We start from the raw sequence: 26,124 nt of genomic DNA on the forward strand, positions 1-26,124 counted from the left end.
CGTCACAACCCTTTTTACGGGCGGACTTCATTCATGCATTCACAGATCATAATTTAGACTTAAATCAGAGAACTATCAGAAGTTATATGTGCGCCAGCTACCACACACACGGAGAGTCTTCGGCCAGCGGAGTTCGAACTCGCAACTAAAAATTTTTGAGTTATTGCATTTGCATGCATCATAAAATATATATTGACAGATGGTAATCTATTCGACAAATATAGTTCAAAATTTGGAAATAACCTACAAATTAGATTGTTAGCATTTGTAATAGTTACAATGCAAGGCCTTCAAAAAATATAACGCATGTTAACTAGTGCATTTATAGAATACTATTTTCATACATTTTTAATCTTAAACAACTGTGTTTCCTCTCCATACAAATTATGGGTTTTTCTCTGTAGCAAAAAAAAGCAAATTTTATAGCTTCTGTTTATATATGAATCGATTTTTGATACAAATTTATTAAAAGAAAGATTTTATGGTATGATTTGAGATAATAAAAACTTTATCGTTGAATAACAACTCGAGGGCTGATTCTGAAACGCATTTAATGAAGTACATCCAATGAAATGATTTTCTTCAGACTTAATTTTATTTATTTAATGCTATAAGTGATAACTTGTTTGGATTATTTCACTATTTTGTGTTTTTTGTGGTACACAAAGATAGAAAAAAAGCTTTTTATTATCGAAGGTGTGATAATAGATTTAATTGTGGCCCAGTAACTAGTTTTTATATTGGTACTGAAAACCATATTCTTATTAGAAAAATGTTTTAACTAGAGTAAAGAATTTCATTTTATATTATTTTAGCCAGTTGATGTACTGCAGAAATAAATATCTAAATTTTTATATAGCTCCCACACTTTTCACAGCTGCATCGAGAGTGAAAAATTCTTTAATTCTTCAGCATAAAATAATTTTTAAATTATGCCGGGTTTACGCTCAACCATTATAAAACGGCAAGCAGGCAGCGTATGCATAGAAAGATACTGATTTATGTTTGCCGCAACTTCATAAGATAGATTCAAACATTCAATATTTGGCTATAAACTGCCGTTTTGGCGTCTCTAGAATTTTCTTTTTCACTCTGTATCGTATTAAAATGATGGATATTTACACAAAGAAAAATGGTAAAATAAAAATAAAAAGTCAACATACCTAAATTTAAAAAACTGTAGAAAAGAGATGGCAAATAAAATGAAAAAACACACACTCACAATCTCGCATCAGAAAGAACCAAGAGCAAAAATTGTTGGAATTATCTTGGATAAGTGATCAATTTTTTTACGCCAAAAAAAGCCACCAAATTCTACAAATGCATGCGCAATAAGAAAAAATACAATACAGCGGCTTGTAGTTATCCCGTCGGGACAATTACTTGCCATCGATCGAACAGCATTTTTCAACCTTTCTACGCATGCGCTGCCTACTTGCATTCTTATAACTGGCCGAGGGTAAACTCGGCATTATTGTAATTTTTTACTTCTTTGATCCGCTGATATGAAAGCAATTAAAATCAAGAGCTTTCGAAAACTATTCGACATATTTTAAAAGAATTTTTTATAATAGTTAAAGAAGACAACTCTGATATACAACAATAAAGATATACAACTCTGAAACATTTTAATAACGATATAAATTTAGGTACATTACTAAAATTTCAAAAATTTCTTCCAAGCAGCAGGATTTACAAAGATATTTTCATATTCACAAGATATTAATACACAATATTCCTCAATAAAAGGGGTGTTCAAATGAAAAGATATGAAACTACACTAAGGTATAAATGAAGACTTTATTTAAAGCATACACCATAGGCCCGAGCACAACGGTCCCATCGATTAACGGGCCTTGTTCCAGAATTCCTGTGGCCGTGACGAGACCCAACACTTCAAACGTCCTTAAGTTCGCCTTCCGAGTTGAAGCGCCTCCCTTTCAGATGTTTTTTCAGGAAACGAAACACATGAAAATCGCAAGGCGACATGTCAGGGCTCTAGGGCAGATGGTCGAGCTGCTCACACTTGAACTTGGCCAATTCCACGTGTGTGACCCTGGAGACGTGTGGACATGCATTATAATGGAGCGGAACCACACAATCCGTGAGTAGACCAGGTCTTTTGTACTTGATGGACCTGCGTAGTCTTCGAAGTGTCTCACAGTACATGTCGAAGTTAATGGTTCTTCTTCCATTGCCATGGTTACACTGCACATCAATTGGACGGCGCTTTTTATAAGAGTCTCTGCTTTCTCTTGCGCATGCGGGCGCACGTGCATGCTCCGATCTGCGCTGAAGACTCCAATCGCATCCCTAGATGACTCCCGTTCTTCCATAGCAGCATAGGCAAAAATGTTAACAGTTACATTGTTACGACGTTTCGTATCTTTTCATTTGAACATTCCTTGTAATATTTTTACCATTCACGCTTTTATATATATATATATATATATATATATATATATATATATATATATATATATATATATATATATATATATTTGTTCTTCTGATGAAATTCGTCATTTTACTTTTAGGGAGCAATTAATGATGCTTGTGTGTCATTATTAAATGTTAAGAATCTACAAAATTAAATTAACAGATAAAAATAAAATTAATAGTTGAACTTTTAGTAACCAAAATGTTTAAAAATAAAACAACTTTTTGTTTCTTGAGAAAGATTGACAGAACTGTTTTATCTAAATATTTTAACAATCAATTTCTTTATCCTTTTTATAAAAATGAAATATTGTAAGTCAAACATTGGTAAAAAAGCTATAAATAGTCATGTATTGTACCTTTTCATGAAAGAGTATTTGTTATTTTTACGGCCACTGCAATAAATCGTCAAATCGGAACTGGCAATTGGCAACTTGGCGTTGACAGTTTTGTTGTGATAGTATAAAAATAGCTAATAATAGCTAAGTAAACTCGGGAATGAAACCATATCGGCTAAACCGTTGTAATTTTAAGTATGATGATAATTGGTGATATTGGTATAAACATGGGAAACATGGGAAATAAACAAATATCCATAAAAGTATCAAAACATCTTCTTAAAAGACCCAATTTAAACTTCGTACAAGAAAACATATTTTATTTCAGTTCCTGATTGCATTCTTATCTTGACCAAGAAGAGTCCACGTCCAAATTCTGTTCTTCTGCACTCATTTAAAATAAAAAGTTATTTTCAGTAGCGTATTCTGCATGAGGGACATATTTGTACAATTGTACAGTGCCAATTCTATTCCGAACTTTTGATTTGAAATCAAAGGATGTTTCAAAATGAAAATTTTCTGATAGACTCCCTAGCATTAGCTGCAAAAAAGTTCGATATACCTGGACATGCATTTCAATCGAAAATATCATCAGTATTTTTTTTTTCTTGAAGATGAGTTTAACAACTATATAAAGTGTATTTTGCATACATTCTTTATACAACAGTATCAACATATTTTAGTCCTGAATTTCTCACGTTCTCAATCTGTATATGAAAATTATAACTAATATGTGTAAAATGAATCCATATAAAAACTCACAAAATATTGAAATATAGTTTCGGGAAAATCTGTAAAAGAATTTAAAACCTGCTTTTGAAATTCATTGAAAACCTTGTTAATTCTTTTTTTTTCAAATCAGGATGCTTTTTACAAAGGTTTAAACATACACTAAACGATTGTAAGCAAATTGGGAAGATTCATGTTACTAACTTTTCTGAGATCTCTCAAAGCACATTATTCTGCTATAAAAATATTAATTTTAACAATTTTACAGAGGTTTTATTAATTGTCCGTTACTTTTATGTCAAGTACTTATTTGTAAATCTCTCATACAGTCTCAACTACAATTTCTTCCTGCGGGTGGCTTTGATGCAGGCTTTTAATTGCAATTCCAATCCTCCGAGGAAATAAATCCGAAGCGAGACGAAATTGAATGAACTCAAGGTCAGTATTCACACTTTTCGCTTTAAGATTCATGTAGTGACACAATTAATCGGGACTATCAATTAAAACTGAACAAGTGAGTTGCCGAGAGACAATATATTAGTGACATGTTTCCGGATGCACAATACGATGTGTGGTCACTGCGTTATTATTTTTCGGGAAATGCGCAGGGAATGGTACATCATTATTGGTTCTTTTTTTAATGTTTGAAGAATTTATGTTCCAGAATATGATACCCCATGGCAGAATGAAATTCTTTCTTCTTCATTCGGCTGTAGTGAAGAAAAGGAAGCAAAGTTCATTCCGAAGCAATCAATGATGGTAAATATATTTATTTAGATTAGGTATTGGCAGACAAAAACATGGTACATAAATAATTAGAACAGGAAAGCATGCAAAGAGAAGAAATTCTTAAAGATTATAAATTTTTACAAAAGAAAACTGCAAATATAGCAGGTACAAAGAAAAATAAATAAATAAATAAAAAAGGGAAGAAAGAAAAGTTGGGGAAAAAGGAAGCCTATCTATTTTAGTAATTTTGACACTTCCGTAGATTTATATTTATTATAAATATTTCACATGCAATGGTAACAAAAGTTCTTTGTTTTTATATCCTTCTGCTTCTTCATTAGCTAATATGTTTAATAGTATCTAATATCGTCTATATTTAAATATTTAGATATTCTTTATTGTTTTCTATGCCCAATGGCATTTATTTTTTCCTCTGTCTATTAAAGTTAATCTTCTTCGCCAAAAATGTCGCCTGTTTTCTTCTTTGATATTGAATGTTTCTTCAAGTGATCTACTTAACTGACAAAAGCAATTCCGAGCTTAAATAAATCTTAATTCTCATCTATGTGTTATAATCCTTAAATAACTGAAATTTCGGATTCATATCTAGATTAGGGTATCTCTGTATATCGCTAAAGATATCAATAATATCAAGACTGCAATCAAACATTCAGATGATTGATAGTAAATTTTTACATTATAGTTGGTCAACCATCTTGATTGGCGATTTGGCATTGTTGGCATCCTAACCAAGATGAAGAGGCATCCTAAACTAGATATCATTACCAAATTTGGACTTTTTCTCTGAAATTTTCTACCCCATTTTATAACGTTTTTGTTACATGCTGATGAATAGAAGAATTTTTTATACGGGAAATAGATTAAAATAAATGTCCATAGTCTTTTAACATCTGTTTTTCCCGAAGGTTAAATCATGCCTCAATAAGTGTTTTAAAAATGAACATAAATCAAATGGTTGCCTATAATGACCTTTAATGATGCAGAATTTTGAAGAAAAAAATACGTCTTGATCAGATGTTCGAATTATTATAAAAGTTTATTTCCTGTAACTGCTAAGTTCATATTGAAATGAGATCTAAGAATTATGTAGAGTGGGCAAATTTAATCTTGACTCAATTCTATTTAATTCATTTAGTATAGTGGAATAAAATATTTAATTTCTAATTATAATATGATATTTATAATATTTAATGAGAATTAAGATGTTCTTTATTATGCAGAAATTCCATTCTAATCAAGACTCTCATTGATAATATCCATGTAGTTCCTAATGAGAAAAAGTTTTAAATAAGGCAAAAAATTTATTTCACCTTTATTTGAATGAAAAAATGAGTTCAGAAAAAATTACAAAACTTACACTTTTATATAATGTCTCGATACCATTATTCATATTAAGTAAAATATTCTTAACATATTAACATTTTAAACACAAAAAAAAGACTGCGATGAAATTTGACAGAATAATGAGGCTTTAAACTTTATTAATTTAGGTCAAACGTAGACCGCTTCAGTGTAGCATCTAACATTGCCTGGTAGCTTTTCCTTGTGACATATAGACATTTCCTTGAGACTTAAAAATAGAATATTTAACGAATCTAAACAGTTTGTATATACATATTTGCTATGTCTGGAATAGAAAATGCCAACCATTGAGCAACCAACTTCAAGCTATCTCTATGTTTGTCATGTACATATTATTGATATTAAAGAATCAACTTATTAGGTTTCATTTTCCAAACGTTTTCCTGGATGTCTTAGAACAAATGTTGAAATATACGTTTAATAAAATTCTCATACTTAAATGCGAATTCATCTCATATTGCTTTTTAACATACTATCTGCCCAAACTGAATTCCGAATCTCCGGTCCAGAAATCAAATGAATTCAACTAATTTAACTGCACAATACGTAGAACCTCGAAAATGGCTAGCAAAGTTAAATAGTAGTAGTAGATATCTATGACAAGGCTGCCAACTACGAACTGCCTCATGCGTTTTAATCAACGTGTTAACCTGCCTTTAGGTTAACCCTATTGCCCCATTGAAAAAAGGCAGTCGACTCTCCATGGTCGAATGGTCATAGCACTGGTCTCTTAATCAAGAGATCGTAAGACAATGCAATTCACAGTCTGTGTAAATATTTAATTCCTTGATTTTATGTTTTCCTTTATTTCATGTTCCAGAAGATTCTGGACATTTCTTTAGTTTACCAGACAAGTGTTCTGGACTTTTCTTACTGTCTCCAGAGAAGTATTCTGGAACTTTCCCTGCTAGAATAAAAGCAGAGGATCTGTCCTTCACTGTATTCTCAGATCTGAGTTGAGTTAATAAATTGGTTTAGCTCTACTTCTTGTGTGTGTCATTGAGTTCTACACTAAAGAACCTACGTGACACTATTGATAACCTTCGTATGAATCCTAGTCGGGCGTTTTCCTCACAAAGTTAATCTATAAGTTCAAAATTCAACATGTAGATAATTGTAGTCCCTTATTACATCGAATCATCACATATTGCAAATATATTTATTATTGCTTAATGGAAAAATAGGCAATTACCAAAGCTATAAATACTGTTACAAACCGGTAATGTTCTTTTTCAGCACGGTTAGTTTAATCACTGGAAAGACCGTTTTACGATCAGCTCCGTTGGCGCTGATAGGGTGCCGCGTCAGTAATCTCAGAGCGTGGTGACAAACTTGGCGACGGATTTGAGAACTTTGGCGACAAAATAGATGTAACTGGAAACTTCGAGAATTTTAGCGGTTCAGCCAATTGGAACCGAGATACGCCTGATGGTCTAGAAACTCTTGGGCCCGCCTCCCTCGAACTATAAAAGGCCGGCAGTCTTAAGATGAAATGGATCGTCAGTTGGAGTCATAGACAAGTATCGAATCGTCGAGAAGATAACGAAGCAACAAGTGTTGTATGGAGCTCAAGCGATGGCTGAACTAATCTGTGTATCGAGTCCTGATGTTTATTTTGGAAGCAGCATCGAGTCCTGTGAGGAGTAGCCAGTCGTGTAATGGTGTGTCAGCAGTTGGATATAGCTAAAGCAATTAGACATTGGAGAATTACAGCTGTTTGTAGAGACCGTAGAGTAAAGATACGAAGATTCCCTCTCCTGCTGAATTCTGTCTGGCCGCTTTGTGTGCTGTGGTTGTTATTGATACCGATTACTACTTATGGGCTACTGTGTGCTGTAGTGTACTGCTGTGTATTGTCCTGTATGCGTCTTGGCTGTATATTTGTCGTCTTTGTGTTGGTGTCTTCGTGTCTACTAAAAGTCGTCGTTCGTTATTGAGGCCTGCTTATGATTTTCACACCAAATACTCACTACAAGCGAACCCTGTGACTTTATGGACTTAGTGGTGGAATCGAAGTCTCGTAACAATACTAATGAATATACTAGATTTTCTAATGATTGGGATAGATTTTCGAACGATATACTAGATCTTCGAATGATTGGAAAGATATAAAGTCGAATGCATTTCTTCCTCAAAATTAATGTTTTAAGTATTGCTTCAGACGTTATTTAACTGAAAATCTTAAATTATATTCATTTTGCTTTACACTACTTAAAATATTAAAAAAAAATATCCTTAAGGTATGCTAATTGTGACTCAATTACGTATCAATACTACTAAAAATTATTTATTTCAATTCCTATAAATCCATAATTTTCGTAATTAAAAATGTAATTAAAAAAAGTAGAAACTTATATTACATTTCAAAGATATCCCCAAATTCTAGACAAGATTTCTTTTTCTTTCCTTCTTTGAATAGCTCTCGGATGGTAAGGGAAAACAAACGAAACGAAATAAAGAATGTTGTAACATGTGCTCCCGGAGTGGCAATGGTGCGTTGCAACTAGTATCGAAGTTTCGCTCGGCAGTAAAACCAGCAGTCTGAGTTTTTATGGATTGTAGAAACCGATATTCTGAACCGCATGTGAACCGTTTCTGAAAGAAGAAAACGAGGCCTAAGGAGGAAAAGAAAAACTGCTAAAAGCTTACAAAACTGTTCTCAATTTTTATGCTTTCTCTATGTTTTCTGGCGGTAGTCTTCAATGCCTCTGTTAAGAATTTTATAGAAGACAAGACACAAATCATTTGAGGTCAAACTTAATTTGATGAGTGCTTAGGACTATTTGCTGTTCAGTTTATTTTTTGTGTGTGTTTTTATGATAAAAAAATAATAAGAGTACTTTTTCATGTTGATAAAATGTGATTATTGAACTTTTACCTGGAGAAAAATGGTGTTGCATCTTTATACTCTGTGTTTGGCAGAAAGGATTTTTTTAACTCAAAAGATTCGGTTATTTACAATATAAATTCAAACAATATGTAAGTCCTAAACCGATATTTCTGACTATTTAATATTTAAGCTGTTTATAAAAGTTATTTTGCAAATAATCCCTCAGTGGAACATATCAGTTTACATCTGATATGTCGTGTTAAAAATAACAATAATCATTATATGTAGTTTGAAAACTATAGTCTTATTCAAAGGCAATAAAATACATATTTATTTATATCATGAAGAAATGATTATCATGTAGATAATTATTCACGTTAAAAAAATTACTGAACTTTTGCTCGGAACAAATAAAAGTTATTCTTCTTTACATTGAGGAGAAAAAGGCATGCAGAAATACTGCTCATACTCTGAGCATATTAATAAACTTAATAACTATAACAGAGTACAACTGATATTTAACTAGAATTGCAGTTGAACATGCTACTAATTAAACAGAAGATGAAAGTTAAAATTCACGCTGTGAAATACTAACTATATGATTCAATTTACATGAATTATTATCTACCTTCTTTTATCTAATCCCCGGGAGAGGCACCTCGAAAAGAGGATGAGATGCTTCCAGTATGGTGGTTGGATCTTGCCACCCTGCAGGGTACACACAAAAAGTGGGGTATCTGACTCCTCCCTTCGATGACGGGACGTTGGCCCTTAGGATTCAACTACAATTTCCGCCAATGTTGCTGTTGCAGCCGTTTGGTCATTCAGTTTCCTTTATCCGTGTGCCTTCGGGAGGGTCGGAGAGTCAGTGATATGACTACCTTCTTTTATCTGTCATCTAACATTTTATTTATAATCAAATGTAAATTATTAACTTTTTTCCGAATTATACAGCTGAAATTATAAGTTAAAGTTTAAATGATTAGAATTACACATTTTGACATTCATAAAAAATATTACATAAAAATAAAAGCTAATTTTTTTATATAAATGAACATGTTTGTACATATAGAAAAATTAATAATTCCAATTTGTTGTACAAATATTTATATCGATTTATATCAGGTAAATTAATAATATATTCTTTTTAAAAAGAGCTTGAGTTTATATATATTAAAAAAATATTAAAAACTGGTATATGGAATAAATATGTAACCATGAATATTTAACCATGGTAATATACCGGTATCAGAATTCATCTATTTAAGGATATAATAAAGTAAATAAGTAATTTTATAAGCATTTATTGCCAGCCTCCTGGCATAGGGGTTGCGCGTCTTCCAAGAAATCTAGGCGTCCTGGGTTCGAGTCCCGGTTCGAGCATGGGTTTTCTTCATCGGTTCTATGTGTGAATGTGCCCCCCTGTAAAAATGGGCTATGCAGCGAATGTGAGGCGTGAGTAGCAAAATCGTACTCTTGGCCCTTATTGGCGCTACTGAAAAACAGGAGACGCTCCCTCCCGGCTTAAAATCGCTATCTTCGAACCAGCGGACTTGTCCTTGGCAAGTGCCATCAGAAACAACAACAATATAAGTAATTAATAATTTTATAAAGAATCTTTTCTTGATGTTCTAGATTTCTAATTCTAACATCTAATTTTGGTATTGTCTAGAGAAGGAAAAATATCCACAATTTCAAATAAAAAATCATCTATAAATTTATATATAGAGAATTGTTAAGAGTTTGCCAAGTTTCACTAATCAGCTGTTTCGCCGAGAAAATTAAATTCACCAAATATCAAAATTTATATTTTTCTTGGCTTCAACAAAACAAATTATTTTTCTGATATGTAACTCATATTATTTTAAAAACATGCACCTATTGTATTTATCGTGCTTTATGCTTTTCCAGGTTTCTCTATTTATTATTTCACGCTAAATTTGAATTTTAATGTGGAACAGAAAGAGATAAATTTCAATTCGATTACTTTCTTATGAAAGAATCATGGTCAAATATATATGAAGCTAATATGTAAAATTATTTGACATTGAAATTTTTTGTGCTATAGTTAGTTTTATTAATCTTATTTTCTATTATCACGATGCAGGAAACTCTATCTTTTACTCATGACCTATATAAAGTATATAGATGGAGACAGAAAAACAAATGCAAAATAAATATGAGAAAATGCCTTAAGTAATTTATTCTTTTACAAAACTGTGAATTCATACCGTTAAAAAGAATGCTTTTATATGCAAGAAATTACAGCTCACATCTCAAGTAATGATAACCAAATGCAAACTAAGCGTTCAGTTCCATAATATACTGAAATGGTCTGTTTCAGTATTGCCATAATGAATATATTTTAAATGAAACGCAATCACGTTGCATTAACCAAAGCACCCATAATGGTTTTTATAAAGGGATGCAAAAAATAAAAGAAGGCTTCCGAAAATAGAAACACCTAATAACGTCCGATTGCCCCCACATTTCATCTTATTATCTGTACTTTGGGTATTGGAGCTCGTTATTTTAGGGACATAAAAATTCCGATTCAAAAATTATAGTACTCGATAAAAAATGAGAAAAAATATATTTCAAATATTATGATTGTTTCGTTTAGTGTAGATTACATTTTGTAGCATCTGAATTTAGAGGAAGTGTCTGATTCAATAGCGTTTATTATTTCCAACTAAAAATATTGCAAGAAGCTATTTATATCTTAGTGAAAATATTATGCTAATCTCAAAAAAATCTCAATCTTATAAAAATCCCAATTTGCAAAATTTTATTCATATAAAGTTTTAAGTAAGTAAGATGATAGCTCTTTCAAATTTCGATTCAAGAAAAAAAAAATATTCTGATAAATCTTTTATCATTAATTTCATATTATGACTATAATGACAATACTGGTGAATGGCATCTTTCAATTTGGATAATTCCTTGCTATTGTTATGGTATTTTTTATAAAATAACAAAGCGAATTTTCACTTGGATTAAGGTCTGAGATTCGAAGTCATCATAAAATAGCAAAATGTTTGGCAACAATTCTATCATCTATAAATATTTTCTAAATAGCCATTTTACATATGAAACAATATCAAATAGAATCTCAACATACTTAGAACTCATTATCTCTATTTTTCTAGACTATTAATAGAGAGTTATCATAGAAAATTAACAAGGATTCTAAGATGGCAGATGTTATAATTTGCAATGAGTTACTACACAGATAACAAAATTGATCAAATTAAGCAACTTCAACTAAAGCTGAACAAAACGACAAAAATTAATAATATTTACGATAAATGTTAGAAGTACCTTGTGTTTAAAGTCATCTACATATAAACAGACGTCCGTTTTTTGGTAAAAAATTGTCCTCGTGAATAAGATATTTCAATGGAAAGTATTTCCAGCTTTCTTTCATATAAAGAACTGTAAAGAAAAAGTTTCTCGTCGAGAAGGATTACATCTAAAAGGATAAATAAAAGCCCTGAAAAGCATCGATTCTCTGATAATTTGCAGAAAAGATGACCGCTCTAACAAATTCGCTTCTACAGCTTTAGCTACTTCTACAAGAAAACTCGATTGTCACCAGCAATCACTGTAGTCAATAACACAATATCAACATAATAACACCAGATCAAGTCTGTCCAAAAAAATATGGTTAATTTTAAATATAATCGTAAAAATCCGTTTCCAAAATTTCCCCAAGAGAAAGGCATTCCAAATTTTTTCAAATAAATTTCAAAAGAATCTAAGTGTCCTAAGGAATACTAAAACCACAAAACAAAATTACAAAAAACACTAACCTTTACCTATGGATCCTCAGTCGACCTTCTTTACATTATTGATACTAAACACAGAAGAATGAATGAAATTTTCAGGAAAAAATTGCTAATTTAGCATTGTGAGTGAAGGAATGGTAATGGTTTAGAAGTGCAAAGTATATATACTCTTGATTTAGATAATGTTGTAATGATTTAAATGTATATGAGTAGCAGACGGTAATTAGTACAAAAATTCTTGAACAACATCTTAATTACTAACTGGAAACTTTCCTCTTCTAGAAAATTGAAATGCAAAAATTAAGTCATTTTATTATGACAAAAATACCGAAGTCTTAGCTTAACACGACATTAAATTGAACCTTTGTGCAACATTTATTCTAATGAGTATCTCAATTTATGCTCTTTATATACTAATTCCCTAAGCGCATTGCTTGAATTAAAGGTAGAAAATAATTCTCTACATCTCACCATAATTAATTTTCCTTTTAATGTCTCGCCTCAGAGATCTTGCTATTTTACATCCAAAAAGTAAAAATAAGTTCTCTTTTTGTATGCATTTTAGTCTGTAACTTTCATTTAATTTTAACTTTTATTGGTATTTAATATTTATACGAATTTCTTTTAAGTTTTAGTAATTAAATTTTTAATCCGAACATCAGAGTTAAGGTAAATAACGACGCTTCAACAACGCTTTGCTTTGAGAATGACATTACGAAAATAATAAGAAAATATACAACATATTTATTCATAGAAAAATCTAAATCTGTTTCTCATGAACAAATTTATATGTCAATATAAAAGAAAAAAACTGTATAAAGTCGCTTTAAGTTAATTTTATTAAGTCCAGCAAATTTATTTTGCCACTACCTAAATGCCAAGTTAGATAGCCTTCATTATCCAAATTCCTGCAATTTATTTTACTTTCTTATAAGGCTAAAGTGAAAACTTCGAATTTTAATTCCAAGAATTGTACGAATAGTTAGTAAAATTATGGCTTGTGAAAAGTAAATAAGTCGTTATGAAGGAAAAGTTGTAAAAAGTAGCCTGCTATTGGAAAAAATAGAAAAAGACTCTAACAAAAAAAGTACCCAAAGTATCTGGCTTGCATCTGAAAACTGTTAAGAACACTGGTGATGTAATATTAAAACTATGTTAAATAGTGACAACCTGCCCTAACATATTCTCAAGGCTGGTATTTGGAAGCTATTGCGAAAAGAAATCAATAATTCTCCCCACTTCACACTACAAAATAGTTATAGCAGCAAGAGATTAACTATTTATACGCTCAATAAATAGAAGATTTCATTAATGAAGACCCTTTATAAGAATTCCAGGATCTATTTCCAATTCAAATGCTAAAATATACAGAGTTGAAGTAGATCATTATAAATCATCTAATTGGAATACCATCATTTAGAGCCGAATTCTTTTACTTTTGAGCCTAGAATAGCTAAAATGTGGATAAAGTACAAATAATTCGAACAAATGTGAAAGTCGATACCCATATGATAAGAGATATGCCATGAAAGACATCGCTGCATAGAAGAGTGGGGCATTGTATGGGCTGTTATCATTTGAATGTTTGCAATGACCTACCCTTTTCTTACTAGCTCGACAATGAAATATTCAAAGATCAGGTCATATTTGTTACTGCTTAAAGATGCATGCAGTAATAATTGTCTTGTGAAAAACGATAATATTCGTCTTCTGTGTGTATAATATATATATACTCTTTAGAGTTATTTCAAGTAGAATTCCCCTGAGACTAGTCATGAACTTTGTTTTCGTTAAGATATGAATGGCAAACTCAATTCGTCGCTTTTCAAAGCAACGAGTGTAATTGCTACAAGAAACTTGGCAGACTTGTCCAAGGAAATTCGTTACAGCATACTTGAATTCTGAATTGTGCATTTAGGTGATTTATCGAAGCCATTCTCTACTAACTAGTATTTTTGCACTCTTCTTTGAAAATACAAAGCATAACTTTAAATATTGCACTTAGTTGAATATTAATGAATTTTCTCTTCTTAAATTCTGTATTCTGTACGTTCTTATCCGAATTTAAACTAAAATAAAAAATATGTAGAGAGAAAATCCAAACCGAGAATATACAGTCCGATGATATCAATTACGTAAACAGTGTGTGTATCATATTCAATAACCTACGTACCATATTCTGCTGAAGCATCCATTTTCTCTTGAATCTTCATGTTTTTTCACTTGTAATAAAGGCATGTTAAAAGCAATATAATCAAATTGTTTTTCCAGATACACGAACAAGCATGGCTCTTGTTCCACCATTATTGACAAAAGAAAAAAGAATCTCTGCAAATCTCTCTTTTCAGAGACGGCTCTAATGTGGCAAGGAAACAGTATTACAGACTGGTAAGATGCATCTGTAATATTGTTTCCTTGCCACATTAGTGTTGTCGCTGAAAAGAGGGATTTACAGAATCGTTATTTTATATATTTATTTATTACAGAAAACAAATTGTAAAAGAATCGGTCAATTTGATCATAATGCAAATACGTTTTCCTGTAAATTGGAATGCAAATGATTAATAACATATTCAAACTATTTTTTTAAACTTAATATCAGTTTTCACGTATGAAAACTTTTTCATTTAAGAAAAATTGTCGAAATGTAAGTTTCTTAACCTAGTTACGGTTAATTACTATGGGTAATTACAATTACTCATTATATGCAATAGTAATATTACCTTTTCCCCTTAAGATAATTTTATATAGAAAGAAAAATGAGAATAAATAGAATAAAATTCACCCTAAGTGAGTACAACTGGAGTGTTATATAATAGGATTTTTAGTAGCAATAAGTGTATGCATTTCTCTCTCTCTCTGTTCTATCTAAATATAAAATTAAAAAATGGAGCTGCATAAAATAAAATAAAGCATTTTTTCATGTAGTATAATAAAAGCTTTTCTTTTATAACTGTTCTCAATTAAAAAAATTTTTATAGTCAAGAATTCCATTTTTTTCATATTTTCAGTAAAGGAAGAATTTATTTATTTTCTATTGTTTTTTCATATTGTCTTTTTGTGTGAGTGCTTGTATAAAGAAGAAAAAATTCCTTAGCACAAAAATAAGGAAAAATATGTATAAGATATGAGAACATATGAATATTAATTATTCAACGCGCAAATGCAAATGTTTTTTGTTTTTTTTTACTTTAATGTTTTAAATACCCATTAATATACAAGCATAAATTTGGTCACATTTATCTCTTAATTATTTTTAAAAATAATTCCAAAATCCCTATAATTTATTGACAGATATATAATTATCATTTTTGAATTGAAAATTCAAATCCAAAAGTCTTATAAGCTGTTTATCTATTTGTCTTATGAAAATCAAGAAATCTATGGATTGCAAAAGGCCATAAATCCCAGCAGTTTAACGGTACATATTTTATAAATTAGAAAAAAAACGGATTCCAGATTTGAAAAATAGATAATAAACGGCAAAATTGATAAAGTTATGTTTTTTTAAAAATTATCATTTGAATGTTTAATGCGCGATACAAATTTCTTTACTTTACACGTTAATTATTTTTCTGAGGTGGTGGGGGTGGTTTAATTTCAAGCAGACATTCCATACTCATATAATGTGCATTAAATGTTCCTTGACAGTTCATATTCAATATCGTTTGCGCATATTGTTGTACGGTAAAGTGCTTCTTAATTTTCATTACCAATAAAACAAATATATTGATTCTGATACCAGTATATGAATTGATTCAGAATCGTCATGCAAATTGGAAGAAAATATTTATACATTTCTTTTATTGCTTTTGCTGGCTCGCCATTTAACAACCATCTAAATGTTAAATACATCCGATTGTAAAAATACTGTCACAGCTATAGTTAAAAATAAATAATATAAATTACTCTAAAACTGAAAGAAATGTTTCTCGCATACATATTTTTCCTATCACAATGCATTTGCAGTAAAAGAGTAAATATATCCTCGTATTAAATTTACAATATATGGTTTAATGAAGGAAAAAAATTTTATTCCTTCAGCCAAAGTATTTTTTCGTTATTTTATGAAACCAAAAAGAAATTCGAATACTCGATGAAGTAGTTTTTTCTAGTTTTCATTAAAAGAAGTCTCTTTCACTACTTCAACGCAAGCTATTTTTTGCAGTTTCAAAATAAAAGTTTTATTCCTTATTTCGTATACTTTATCTCTCTTCCTTGAAAATAAGTTGTTCCAAAAAATATTAGCGTTTACTTATGAAATTGAAAGAACTCATTTACTGTTGATTCCTTTGCTGAGATAAACCTAATTTTTGAATTATATGAATTGTGTATGTCTTTGAAATGCGGCACGATATGACTGTTTACCGTGTAATAGCCAGAAGCTCAATTAGAAATAAAATAATATGGGCTCTATTTTGGTTCTCTTAATATTGCCACGAAAAATAAAATAGTAATTCTAATTTTAAAACATACCTATGAGTAAACAACTTCATTTGTCATCAGAGAACAAAATATAAATGTAAAAATAGGTAACACCATATGAGGAAAAAGTTTTTGCACAGTAAATAATAATAAAAATAATAATTCTGTATAAGCAAATGCATGCATCTGTTATTTTAAAATAATGAATAACGAAAATAGAAAAAGAAATATATAGTAAAAGAATAAACTAGATGTGATAAATGAGAATATGCTGAAAAAAACTAACATCGATCGCCAGAAGGGTTATTTAAAATAAATAATTCAAAATGTAAATGCACCTACTAAAAAAAGACTTTAAAAAACTACTTCTCTCCAATAGGAACACAGGATAAACCGGATAAGAAAATTAAATAAGGACAAAATATCCTTATCTAATAAATGAATTCTCGTTCTTTTGAATGAAAAAAAGCATTTGTTGCTTTCTTGAAAGTAAAACAGTTTTGCTATGAATTGACAGATGTAATAAAGTTTTTCAATACTTTGCATACTAAATTATCAAAATGATGAAGTTCTATCTAAACAGTATGAATCAGCTCTCTCTCTCTCTCTCTCTCTTATGTCTAAATTGAAGCTAGATAATTCAGTACTTCCAAAGTTTTATCATTTGAGATGTGTTGTAAATAGGAGAGCGCGAATACAGAACAGCAGATTAGTACATAATGGGAGGTAGTTATTTCTTGAAAATTCACTGTTTTTAAGTTGACGGTTAATTTTCATTCAAATAACATTTCACAGCGCATCCTTCTTTAAGTTTCAAGTATTTGAATACAAAAACTATTTTTTCGAAAAAAAAATAGTGTGATATTATTAACTATACTCTTACCATAAATCATTACTAAGCAATATTAATTTTCATAATCACTCTTTTTATTATATTTATCATAAATTTCGTTCAAACCAAAGCACGTTATACAATAACTTTTAAAGGCCCGTTCGTAAAACCAAAGCACGTTATGCAATAACTTTTAAAGGCCCGTGAATATCAATGCATTTACTCAAAATTTATTTATTATTAAATCCTGCTTATTAGTTACACTTTTTTCTTAAATGAAACCATGAAATTGCTTTCAAAATAATAATACATTTTTATTCATAAAAATGTATTGTTCGATGTTTCACAATATTTCTATTATTATTAAAGTGTTCCATAAGTTTTTTTTCCTATTTCTAATATGAAATGAATACACAATATTTACTGTTTCAGATATTATTTATTTTGTTATAAAAGAACCCTTTTGCTCTATTACCTTCTTCCATCTCTCAGGAAGCCTCATTATGCCTTCTTTCAAAAATTGTTGTGTTTTGGACAAAAAATAAACCTCGAGGTGCGCTTTTTATTTCGCTGATGGATTTAAACTCTTTATCGCGAAGAGAATTTTTTAAGGACGGAAAGAATTGATAATTGAGATGGAGCGAGATCTGTAGAGTATGCATCGAGTAAAACATCCCAATCAAACTGTAAGAGCTTCTCTCTAACGACTAATGTAATATGTGGTCTCGCATTCTCATGATGACAAACAACGCCACTTCGGTTCATTCATTCTGTCCGGGTTTTTTTTTTTTTTTTTTTTTTTTTTTTTGCTATGGCAGTTTTTAATTGATCCAGTTGATGACAGTATTTCGTAGAATTTATTGCTTCACCTTGAGGAAGGAGTTTGTAGAAAATTAAGTTTTTCCAATCCCATAAAATGGACAAAAAAAACTTTGTAAAAAGGGGTGTAGTCCCGGCTTTGCGACAGTTGAAGGCCTATTGGCCTATTGTCGTTACACCGAGTGACAGGATGACATAGATGGCTAATAGATAAGCCTGCATGTTTCTACAAACAGAGCCAGATAAGGCCGTTCATAGCGCGATGGGAAAGAAACTTTTGGGACGCCTCAATATATCAGGAATTATAAATCTAAGTCGGTTATATACATTAATTACCATTATTTACCTAAAACAGATAAATCTCATGAAAAGTATATATAATACAATGTATATTTCTACATATCTTGCAAAAAACACTTATATTCGATTATATTATACAAAGTTATATTACTGTAGGTATAAGCCTGTCTTACATTTGCTTCTGATCCAAACCATTCTATTAAATTCCCAAATATTAGCTAAGGATACCATTAATTATAAAGTTTCTGGATTTAGATAATTTATAGCACCGTAACAGATGAATTATGATCATGTTACGTGACAAGGAGGAGAACTACACACCACCGTTCACAGAATCAAGCCAAATTTTGAGCTAAAGTCTAGAGCAAGAAATCGATAAAATCGTAACTATAGGAGAAAATCTCAACCTGATAATAAGGGCGCTTCAGTAGTTGATCTCATTAACTGGTTTAATATGAATCATTATTATGTACATTTTTAAAAGAAAGGTAAATCGAATCAAACTTTTGTAATTTTCGAACGATAGATTATGAATGTAGACAGATTTAAAAGTCACTTATGCCAGAAACATCCTACCGTCATTCCTTATGGCAAACTACTGTTTAAAAAAGTTAAAAATTCATTGAAAAATATTATATATGATAATTTCAAGTGTGAACAAAATGATCCTTTGCACTTTTAAACTTTCGTTTATAAACATAAAAGAAAACGGAATTCTATTAAAATATGGAAAACTTTTCAATTATTAAAAGTTTAAGAGAAATTTGACATGAATGAACATTTAATTAAAATTACTTTGAAATACACTTATGTCCATAAATTAAAGATAATGCAAGTTCAGGGAAAGAAAGACACCGAAGAAAAACAATTGTGACTTATTTGTAAAGCCTATTTATTAAACAAAAGGTAAAGAGCAAAAAAGATGATATATGTTTGATATCATTAATAAACATTGCGATTTTTTGCACCCTGGAGCAAATTCCAAAAAACAAACTATTTACAAAAGCCAATATTACATGGTTGGTAATATTACATGATGGTTAATACATAGTATGTCCCCCAGATGATGCAATACAGTCTGTACAAGGCCTAGGCATCCTGAGTATCAAATTATCGATCTGATTTTGAGGAATATTACACCACTCATCAAGCAATGCTCTCCGAAGTTCCAGTAGACATGTAGGAGGTGGATGACGGCTGCAACTCTTCAGCCAAGCATGTACCACACATGCTGTACTGGATTTAAGTCCGGTGAGAATGCTGGCCAAGCCATACGGGTGATATCCTCCAATCGAAGGCATTCGTTTACGATGTTTTCATGGTGAGGACGGGTGTTGTCATCCATAAACACGAATTCTGAGCCCATGGCGCCCCGAAACAAACGTACATGTTGTTACAGAATTACGTCCCAATAGATTTGCCATGCCATAGTTCCAATTTGAACTTGCAGATCAGTTCTGACCCCAGAAAAATTCCTCCCCAAACCAGCAATTCTGCACCACCGTAACGGTGTAGTTCAGTGATGTTCTCTTGGTGGTAACGGGTACCTGGCGCTCTTCATATGAAAGTCCGGCGAGAATCAGACTGCAAGCTAGGACTCGTCGGAAAACATCACACAAGCCCACTGTTACGGTGTCCACAATGCATGCTCTCTACTCCAGGCTAACTGCAGGTGACAATGAGTTGCACTAAGTGGAGCACATCTGACAAGCCTACGAGCATATAGACTAATGTTCCCTAAACCTCTATACACGGTCTGCCTTGAAACTGTCGTACCCATGGCTGAAGAGAGCTGACGAGACAGGTCTGATGCTATGATCCGTCTGTTTCTTTTGGCAGTAAATGCCAAACACCGGTCTTCATTCGGCGTTGTAACTCGGGGACGACCTATACTTTAGCGTCAACTCACATTACCATCATCTTGGAATCTTTGCCAAAGTCTGGAGATGACACTCTGGGCGATTCCAAGTTCCTCGGATACTTCCAGCTGGGTACTCCCACATTCCAGACGGCCGATAATTCTACCACGTAAAAAATCATTAAAACTCTTTGTGTCATAACTATGCGGTTATTGCACTGAAAGGCTTATAAAGCGCTTGCGAACAATTTTACTTCTTTGCCTGTATTCCTTATACTCTCTTACACTTTCATCATTGTGACATACTATCGGTGCCATCTGATGGCCTCCTGAAATTTGCATATGATTTTTGTGTAGTCATTTTACGGGTGATATATGTATTTTAGAGTTCGATTTCCACGTGACTCTGAATTATCCTTAATTTATGGACATTAATATAGTGTATAGTATAGTATATATGATATTTTTTTTAATTTATCTATATGACTAAATGATTTTTATAATTTCGATAAATTTAGCTCAATATACTTCAGCATGAAGTATATAAAAATAAGATGGCTTTAAAAAATCTAGCATTCATCTAAAAAATTGGTGGAAAAGCTATTGACCTATTTTGGACAAATCTGAAACTTTTTTAAATTGTTAATTTATAATTTAAAACACTATATATTATATAGTATATATTGCATTTCCTGTTCATGTATTCATAATCTTAGAATAATTTTTTTTCAGTTTTCTTTCTATAAGATTCTGCGAACATGGGAAAATGTGATCATAACAGGGAGATTATCTATATGAAAACAAAATCATCACATCACTCATTAAATCACAATTAAAAAATAAACATTTTTTATTTATTTTTTAAGTAATATAACGAGTTAGATAAAAAAAAATGGCATCTCTTTCAAAATGTCATCGTAGAGTTCAAAAAAGCATCCATTTTCAACAACTTCCTTTTTTCCCTCCACGAGATAAATAGATGACATTCTTTAGACTTTTAGTGCTTTCTTTTAGACATATTTCTTTCCAACAATCTGTAGAAAAACATACATATTTCCATTCTTGGTATTGTTAAACTGAATCTATGACAGGAATCATATCTTCTGCTAAAACATTCGCTGTATTATGGGATCAAACGTTTGTTCTAAAACGTTCGCTTAAAGCCTTTTTCTTTCAGAAAAGGAAATTTTATTCATATATTCCTGTGAAATCTCTGCATATAAAAAACATGAGTAAATAAAGTTTGGAACTTTTTCTAGAATTCTTCCTGTTCTAGATTTTTTTTTTTTTTTGAATGAAGAAATATTGGTGTAACACGCCGGTTCTTTTGTAAAAGTTTTTGTAAATGATATGTAAAGAAATGGAATGCTCTTGATAGCTGCTTTGCGCTTATCACTGACCGTTCAGAGAAACAGACATGTGAAAAGATGTGAATTACGGGATTCTTTGGAAGGCAGAAACAGTACAGAGCATAAAGTCTATAGTAGAATATATCTTTTATTTATGTCACTGGATGTAAGACGTGTTTCAAGCAAACTTAACAGTGAATTCCCTTCAAAATTCTACAATCCAAAGTAATTTATTCATACATATCTAATGGGGAAATTCCAACAAAATTTTATAATTCAAAATAGTTTATTTCGTACAACATTGATGGTGAATTTTTGTCAAAATTCTACAATCCAAAGTAGTTTATTTCATACAAACTTAATAGTGAATTTCCTTCAAAATTCTACAATCTAAAATAGTTTATTTCATACAAACCTAATGGTGAATTTTCTTCAAAATTCTACAATCCAAAGTAGTTTATTCATACATATCTAATGAGGAAATTCCAACAAAATTTTATAATTCGAAACAGTTTATTTCGTACAACATTGATGGTGAATTTTTGTCAAATTCTACAATCCAAAGTAGTTTATTTCATACAAACTTAATAGTGAATTTCCTTCAAAATTCTACAATCTAAAATAGTTTATTTCATACAAACCTAATGGTGAATTCCCTTCAAAATTCTATAATCCAAAGTAATTTATTCATACATATCTAATGGGAAAATTCCAACAAAATTTTATAATTCAAAATAGTTTATTTCGTACAACATTGATGGTGAATTTTTGTCAAAATTCTACAATCCAAAGTAGTTTATTTCATACAAACTTAATAGTGAATTTCCTTCAAAATTCTACAATCTAAAATAGTTTATTTCATACAAACCTAATGGTGAATTTTCTTCAAAATTCTACAATCCAAAGTAGTTTATTTCGTACAAACTTAATAGTGAATTTCCTTCAAAATTCTACAATCCAAAGTAGTTTATTTCATACAAACCTAGTGGTGAATTTTCGTCAAAATTCTGCAATCCAAAGTAGTTTATTTTGTACTAGCCGCCTTTGGCGACCAGCCGGTCCGCCAATCTTAATGTTCGTTTAAATTTTAATAATTAAATATTTTACGCAATTCCAACTTTAATAGATTCTTCATCAAAATATTTTAAAACTTCAAATTTTGATAGTCATATAGTTCACTCATAATATTATAAAGGCCTTCAGTCATAACGTAATATGTATCTCTCTAATTTTCTGTTACCTCTCGTAGAATTTATGCTATTTTTAAATTAAAGTGGAAAGAATTAATCTGCAATTAATATAATAATACTTTTTACTGAAACAAAGCATTTTTTATAATATGATTACTGTAATTTATTATATTTTTTTAATATGATTACTTTTTATAATATGATTACTGTAATTATAATATGATTTATAATATACTTACGTTTAAACTTTATGGGCACTAAAGAATATCTTTCTTAATTTATGTAATATCTCAAGAATTTGTCAACAAAATTTTCTCAGATTCATCATGAAACAGATCGATTAATTAACAACGTTTAATTTTAAATGCATCAAACACTAAGAAAATAAAATGAATCGTTTAAAATAATTGGTCGAAAACAGGTTTAAAAAAAACTACTTCAAAAATGATGTACTTACAACTATAAGCATATACAAAAAATATATAACTGACATAAAAACAATTTAATTACAAAAGCATGCAACTATCCTAAAAATAATTTAAATCATCCGTTGATAATGGTTGTCATGTCAACAATCAGAACACAATGCGCATGCGTGAATTTTCAACGCCAGTTACGGTAACTCAAATGCGTGAATTTTTCTACGCCAGTTGGGGTAACGCTATGCAGATTAGATATTTTTAATTTCCTTTATTCTGTGTTATTTTAATTCAAAAGTACTTCAGAATGAATCTGAAAGATGCATTAATTAACAATGTTTAATTTTAAATGTATAAAACATTAAGAAAATAAACAGAATCGTTTGAAATAATCGGCCGAAAAATGTTAACCGTAGCCTTATTACTGTTGGGGGAAAAAACTGAAGCCTTACTCATTTGGCGGTGGGGAAAATGGGGGATTTTTTTGGCGGGAAAGTTAGTTTTTAATTAATAATTAAAATTCTAATTAAAAATTCAAAAAAAGGTACCCCAGGTGCACATTCTTGACCTCTAAGGTATACATGTACCAAATTTGGTAGCTGTAGGTCAAATGACCTGGCCTGTAGAGCGCCAACACACACACATTGAGCTTTATTTATGAGTATAGATATAGATAAACTTAATGGTAAATTTCAGTCGGAAATTCTGCAATCGAAAGTAATTCATTTTATATTTCAACAATTTAAAATCTGATACAGATGCAATTTATCTCAAATGTAACAACCTTTGTCGAATTCTGGTAAAGTTGAACTGACAGTATGAAGAAAGTACCACTGATTATACCAATGCTGATTAAGAGTTGAACTGCTTTTTAGCTCTTAATTAATATCTCCAATCTAAATAGATTGTGGCTTTTCAGCGGTAGGATTTATAGTTATATTGAGAATTCCATTTGTTCTCTGAGAGATTCATAAAATTTCAGAATGTTAATAATGATTCGAAACGTCAGCGCGATATCAGAATTTTGGAATCATTATTTTGTTGAGAGGTTTGACGACAAATCATTATAATTGCTGGCATTGACATTAAAATAACTCATGAATTCAATACTAATGGATTTAAGAGTTTTTTAATGGCAATAAATACTCATGAATTTTCTCTTCAATGTAAATGTATTTATTATCTTTATTTCCATTTACAAAATTTTGTGGAACGAATTATTTGGAGAGTAAAATGCCTTTTAAGCAATGTTCTCCTGTTCATTTAATTCAATTTTAAACTTGGTAGTTCTTTCGTATTTAGTTTCGGAAAATAACGTTAATTTAATAAAAATAAACATAAAAAGAACGCATAAACATAAATACTTGTCTATCAAATTAATAGTTCAATGAATATTGTTACAAATTCTGTAATAATGTTTTCTTGCTATATTAATTTTATGGCTAGAAAGAGAGTTTTACGGTGATTCTTAATGGTAATCAGCAATTGTAACAGCAGCCTTTGTTACAATTTGGTGATTTTGGTAACAAAAATAAAATTTCTGGAATATGTAATATTTATGATTTCATTTTTTTACGAACCAAGTTCTAGAGATTCTTCTTGACATTTTTATGTGATTCCAGATCCTATAGGGATGATACATAAAAGAGGGAAATATAAAAGCATTCATTACTTTCTTTGAAATTATGTTCGTAATCCAGACTTGTATAAATTAAGCCTTAGTTCTATTATGATTACTGTTATTCAGTAAGTGATTTATCGTCTATTTGGGTTGTCACTTTCTACATGTAAATTTTTTACGCTAATGTTGGCTGTGTATTTAATATCCACACTTTGTATATTCTGAAATTGTCGTGGAATAAATTCTGAAAGATTCGTGATTTCTCAACTATCCTACTTGTTTGACAACCCTCGTTGCATATATTGACTTATGTATGTATTACGAATGTCTATATATCGACTACCAGACAAATATAAAGATTTAAGTAAAGATGTTAAGACTACACGGTACTCTTTACCAAAAATAATTTCTAGGGATAGTAATATTTAAAGTAATTTATGATTTTCTTCAGATTATATTACTAAATTGATTCTGATAAAAAAAAATTCTTATAAAAAATTCAATTCTAAATGTTTTTAATTGTTTCAAATAATTTATATTTCTTACATTATTACAAATAAAACTTGGTATGGAAGGAAACAGAAAACACGAGCATCATTTAAGCCTGAGAAAAATGCATTTAAAGTTTTTAAAGTTAAAAATCAGAAACTAATAATGCTTTTGGAGTTCTAATTTTGGATATTTTGTTCCTCAATTTATGATATAAGCAAAAACACTGTTTTAACCAAAATTAATTGTAATTTTTTTTTCTTATACAAAGCTTTTTTTGTAATTTTACTTCCCAAAAGTATAAAAAATCTAAAAATATTAATTTTGGCTTTTAAAAAAAATAAACATTTACATTTAACATAAACATTTTATATTCTTTCAAACGTAAGCCCATACTAATTCTTAGAGTACAAATATATGAAAGCATCTATAAATAATTTCAAGTGTCTATCTTGAACAAAAAAGAAAGTCTTCTGGAATAGAAAATATTTCATCAACAAAAATAAGAAAGAAAAAAATGCATTTAATGTTTGTAAATCTATAAAACAGAAACTAATTATGCATTTGAAGCTCTAATTTTTTTATT

The sequence above is a fragment of the Argiope bruennichi genome, chromosome 9 (assembly GCF_947563725.1).
Source record: "Argiope bruennichi chromosome 9, qqArgBrue1.1, whole genome shotgun sequence".
Lineage (NCBI taxonomy): Eukaryota > Metazoa > Arthropoda > Arachnida > Araneae > Araneidae > Argiope > Argiope bruennichi.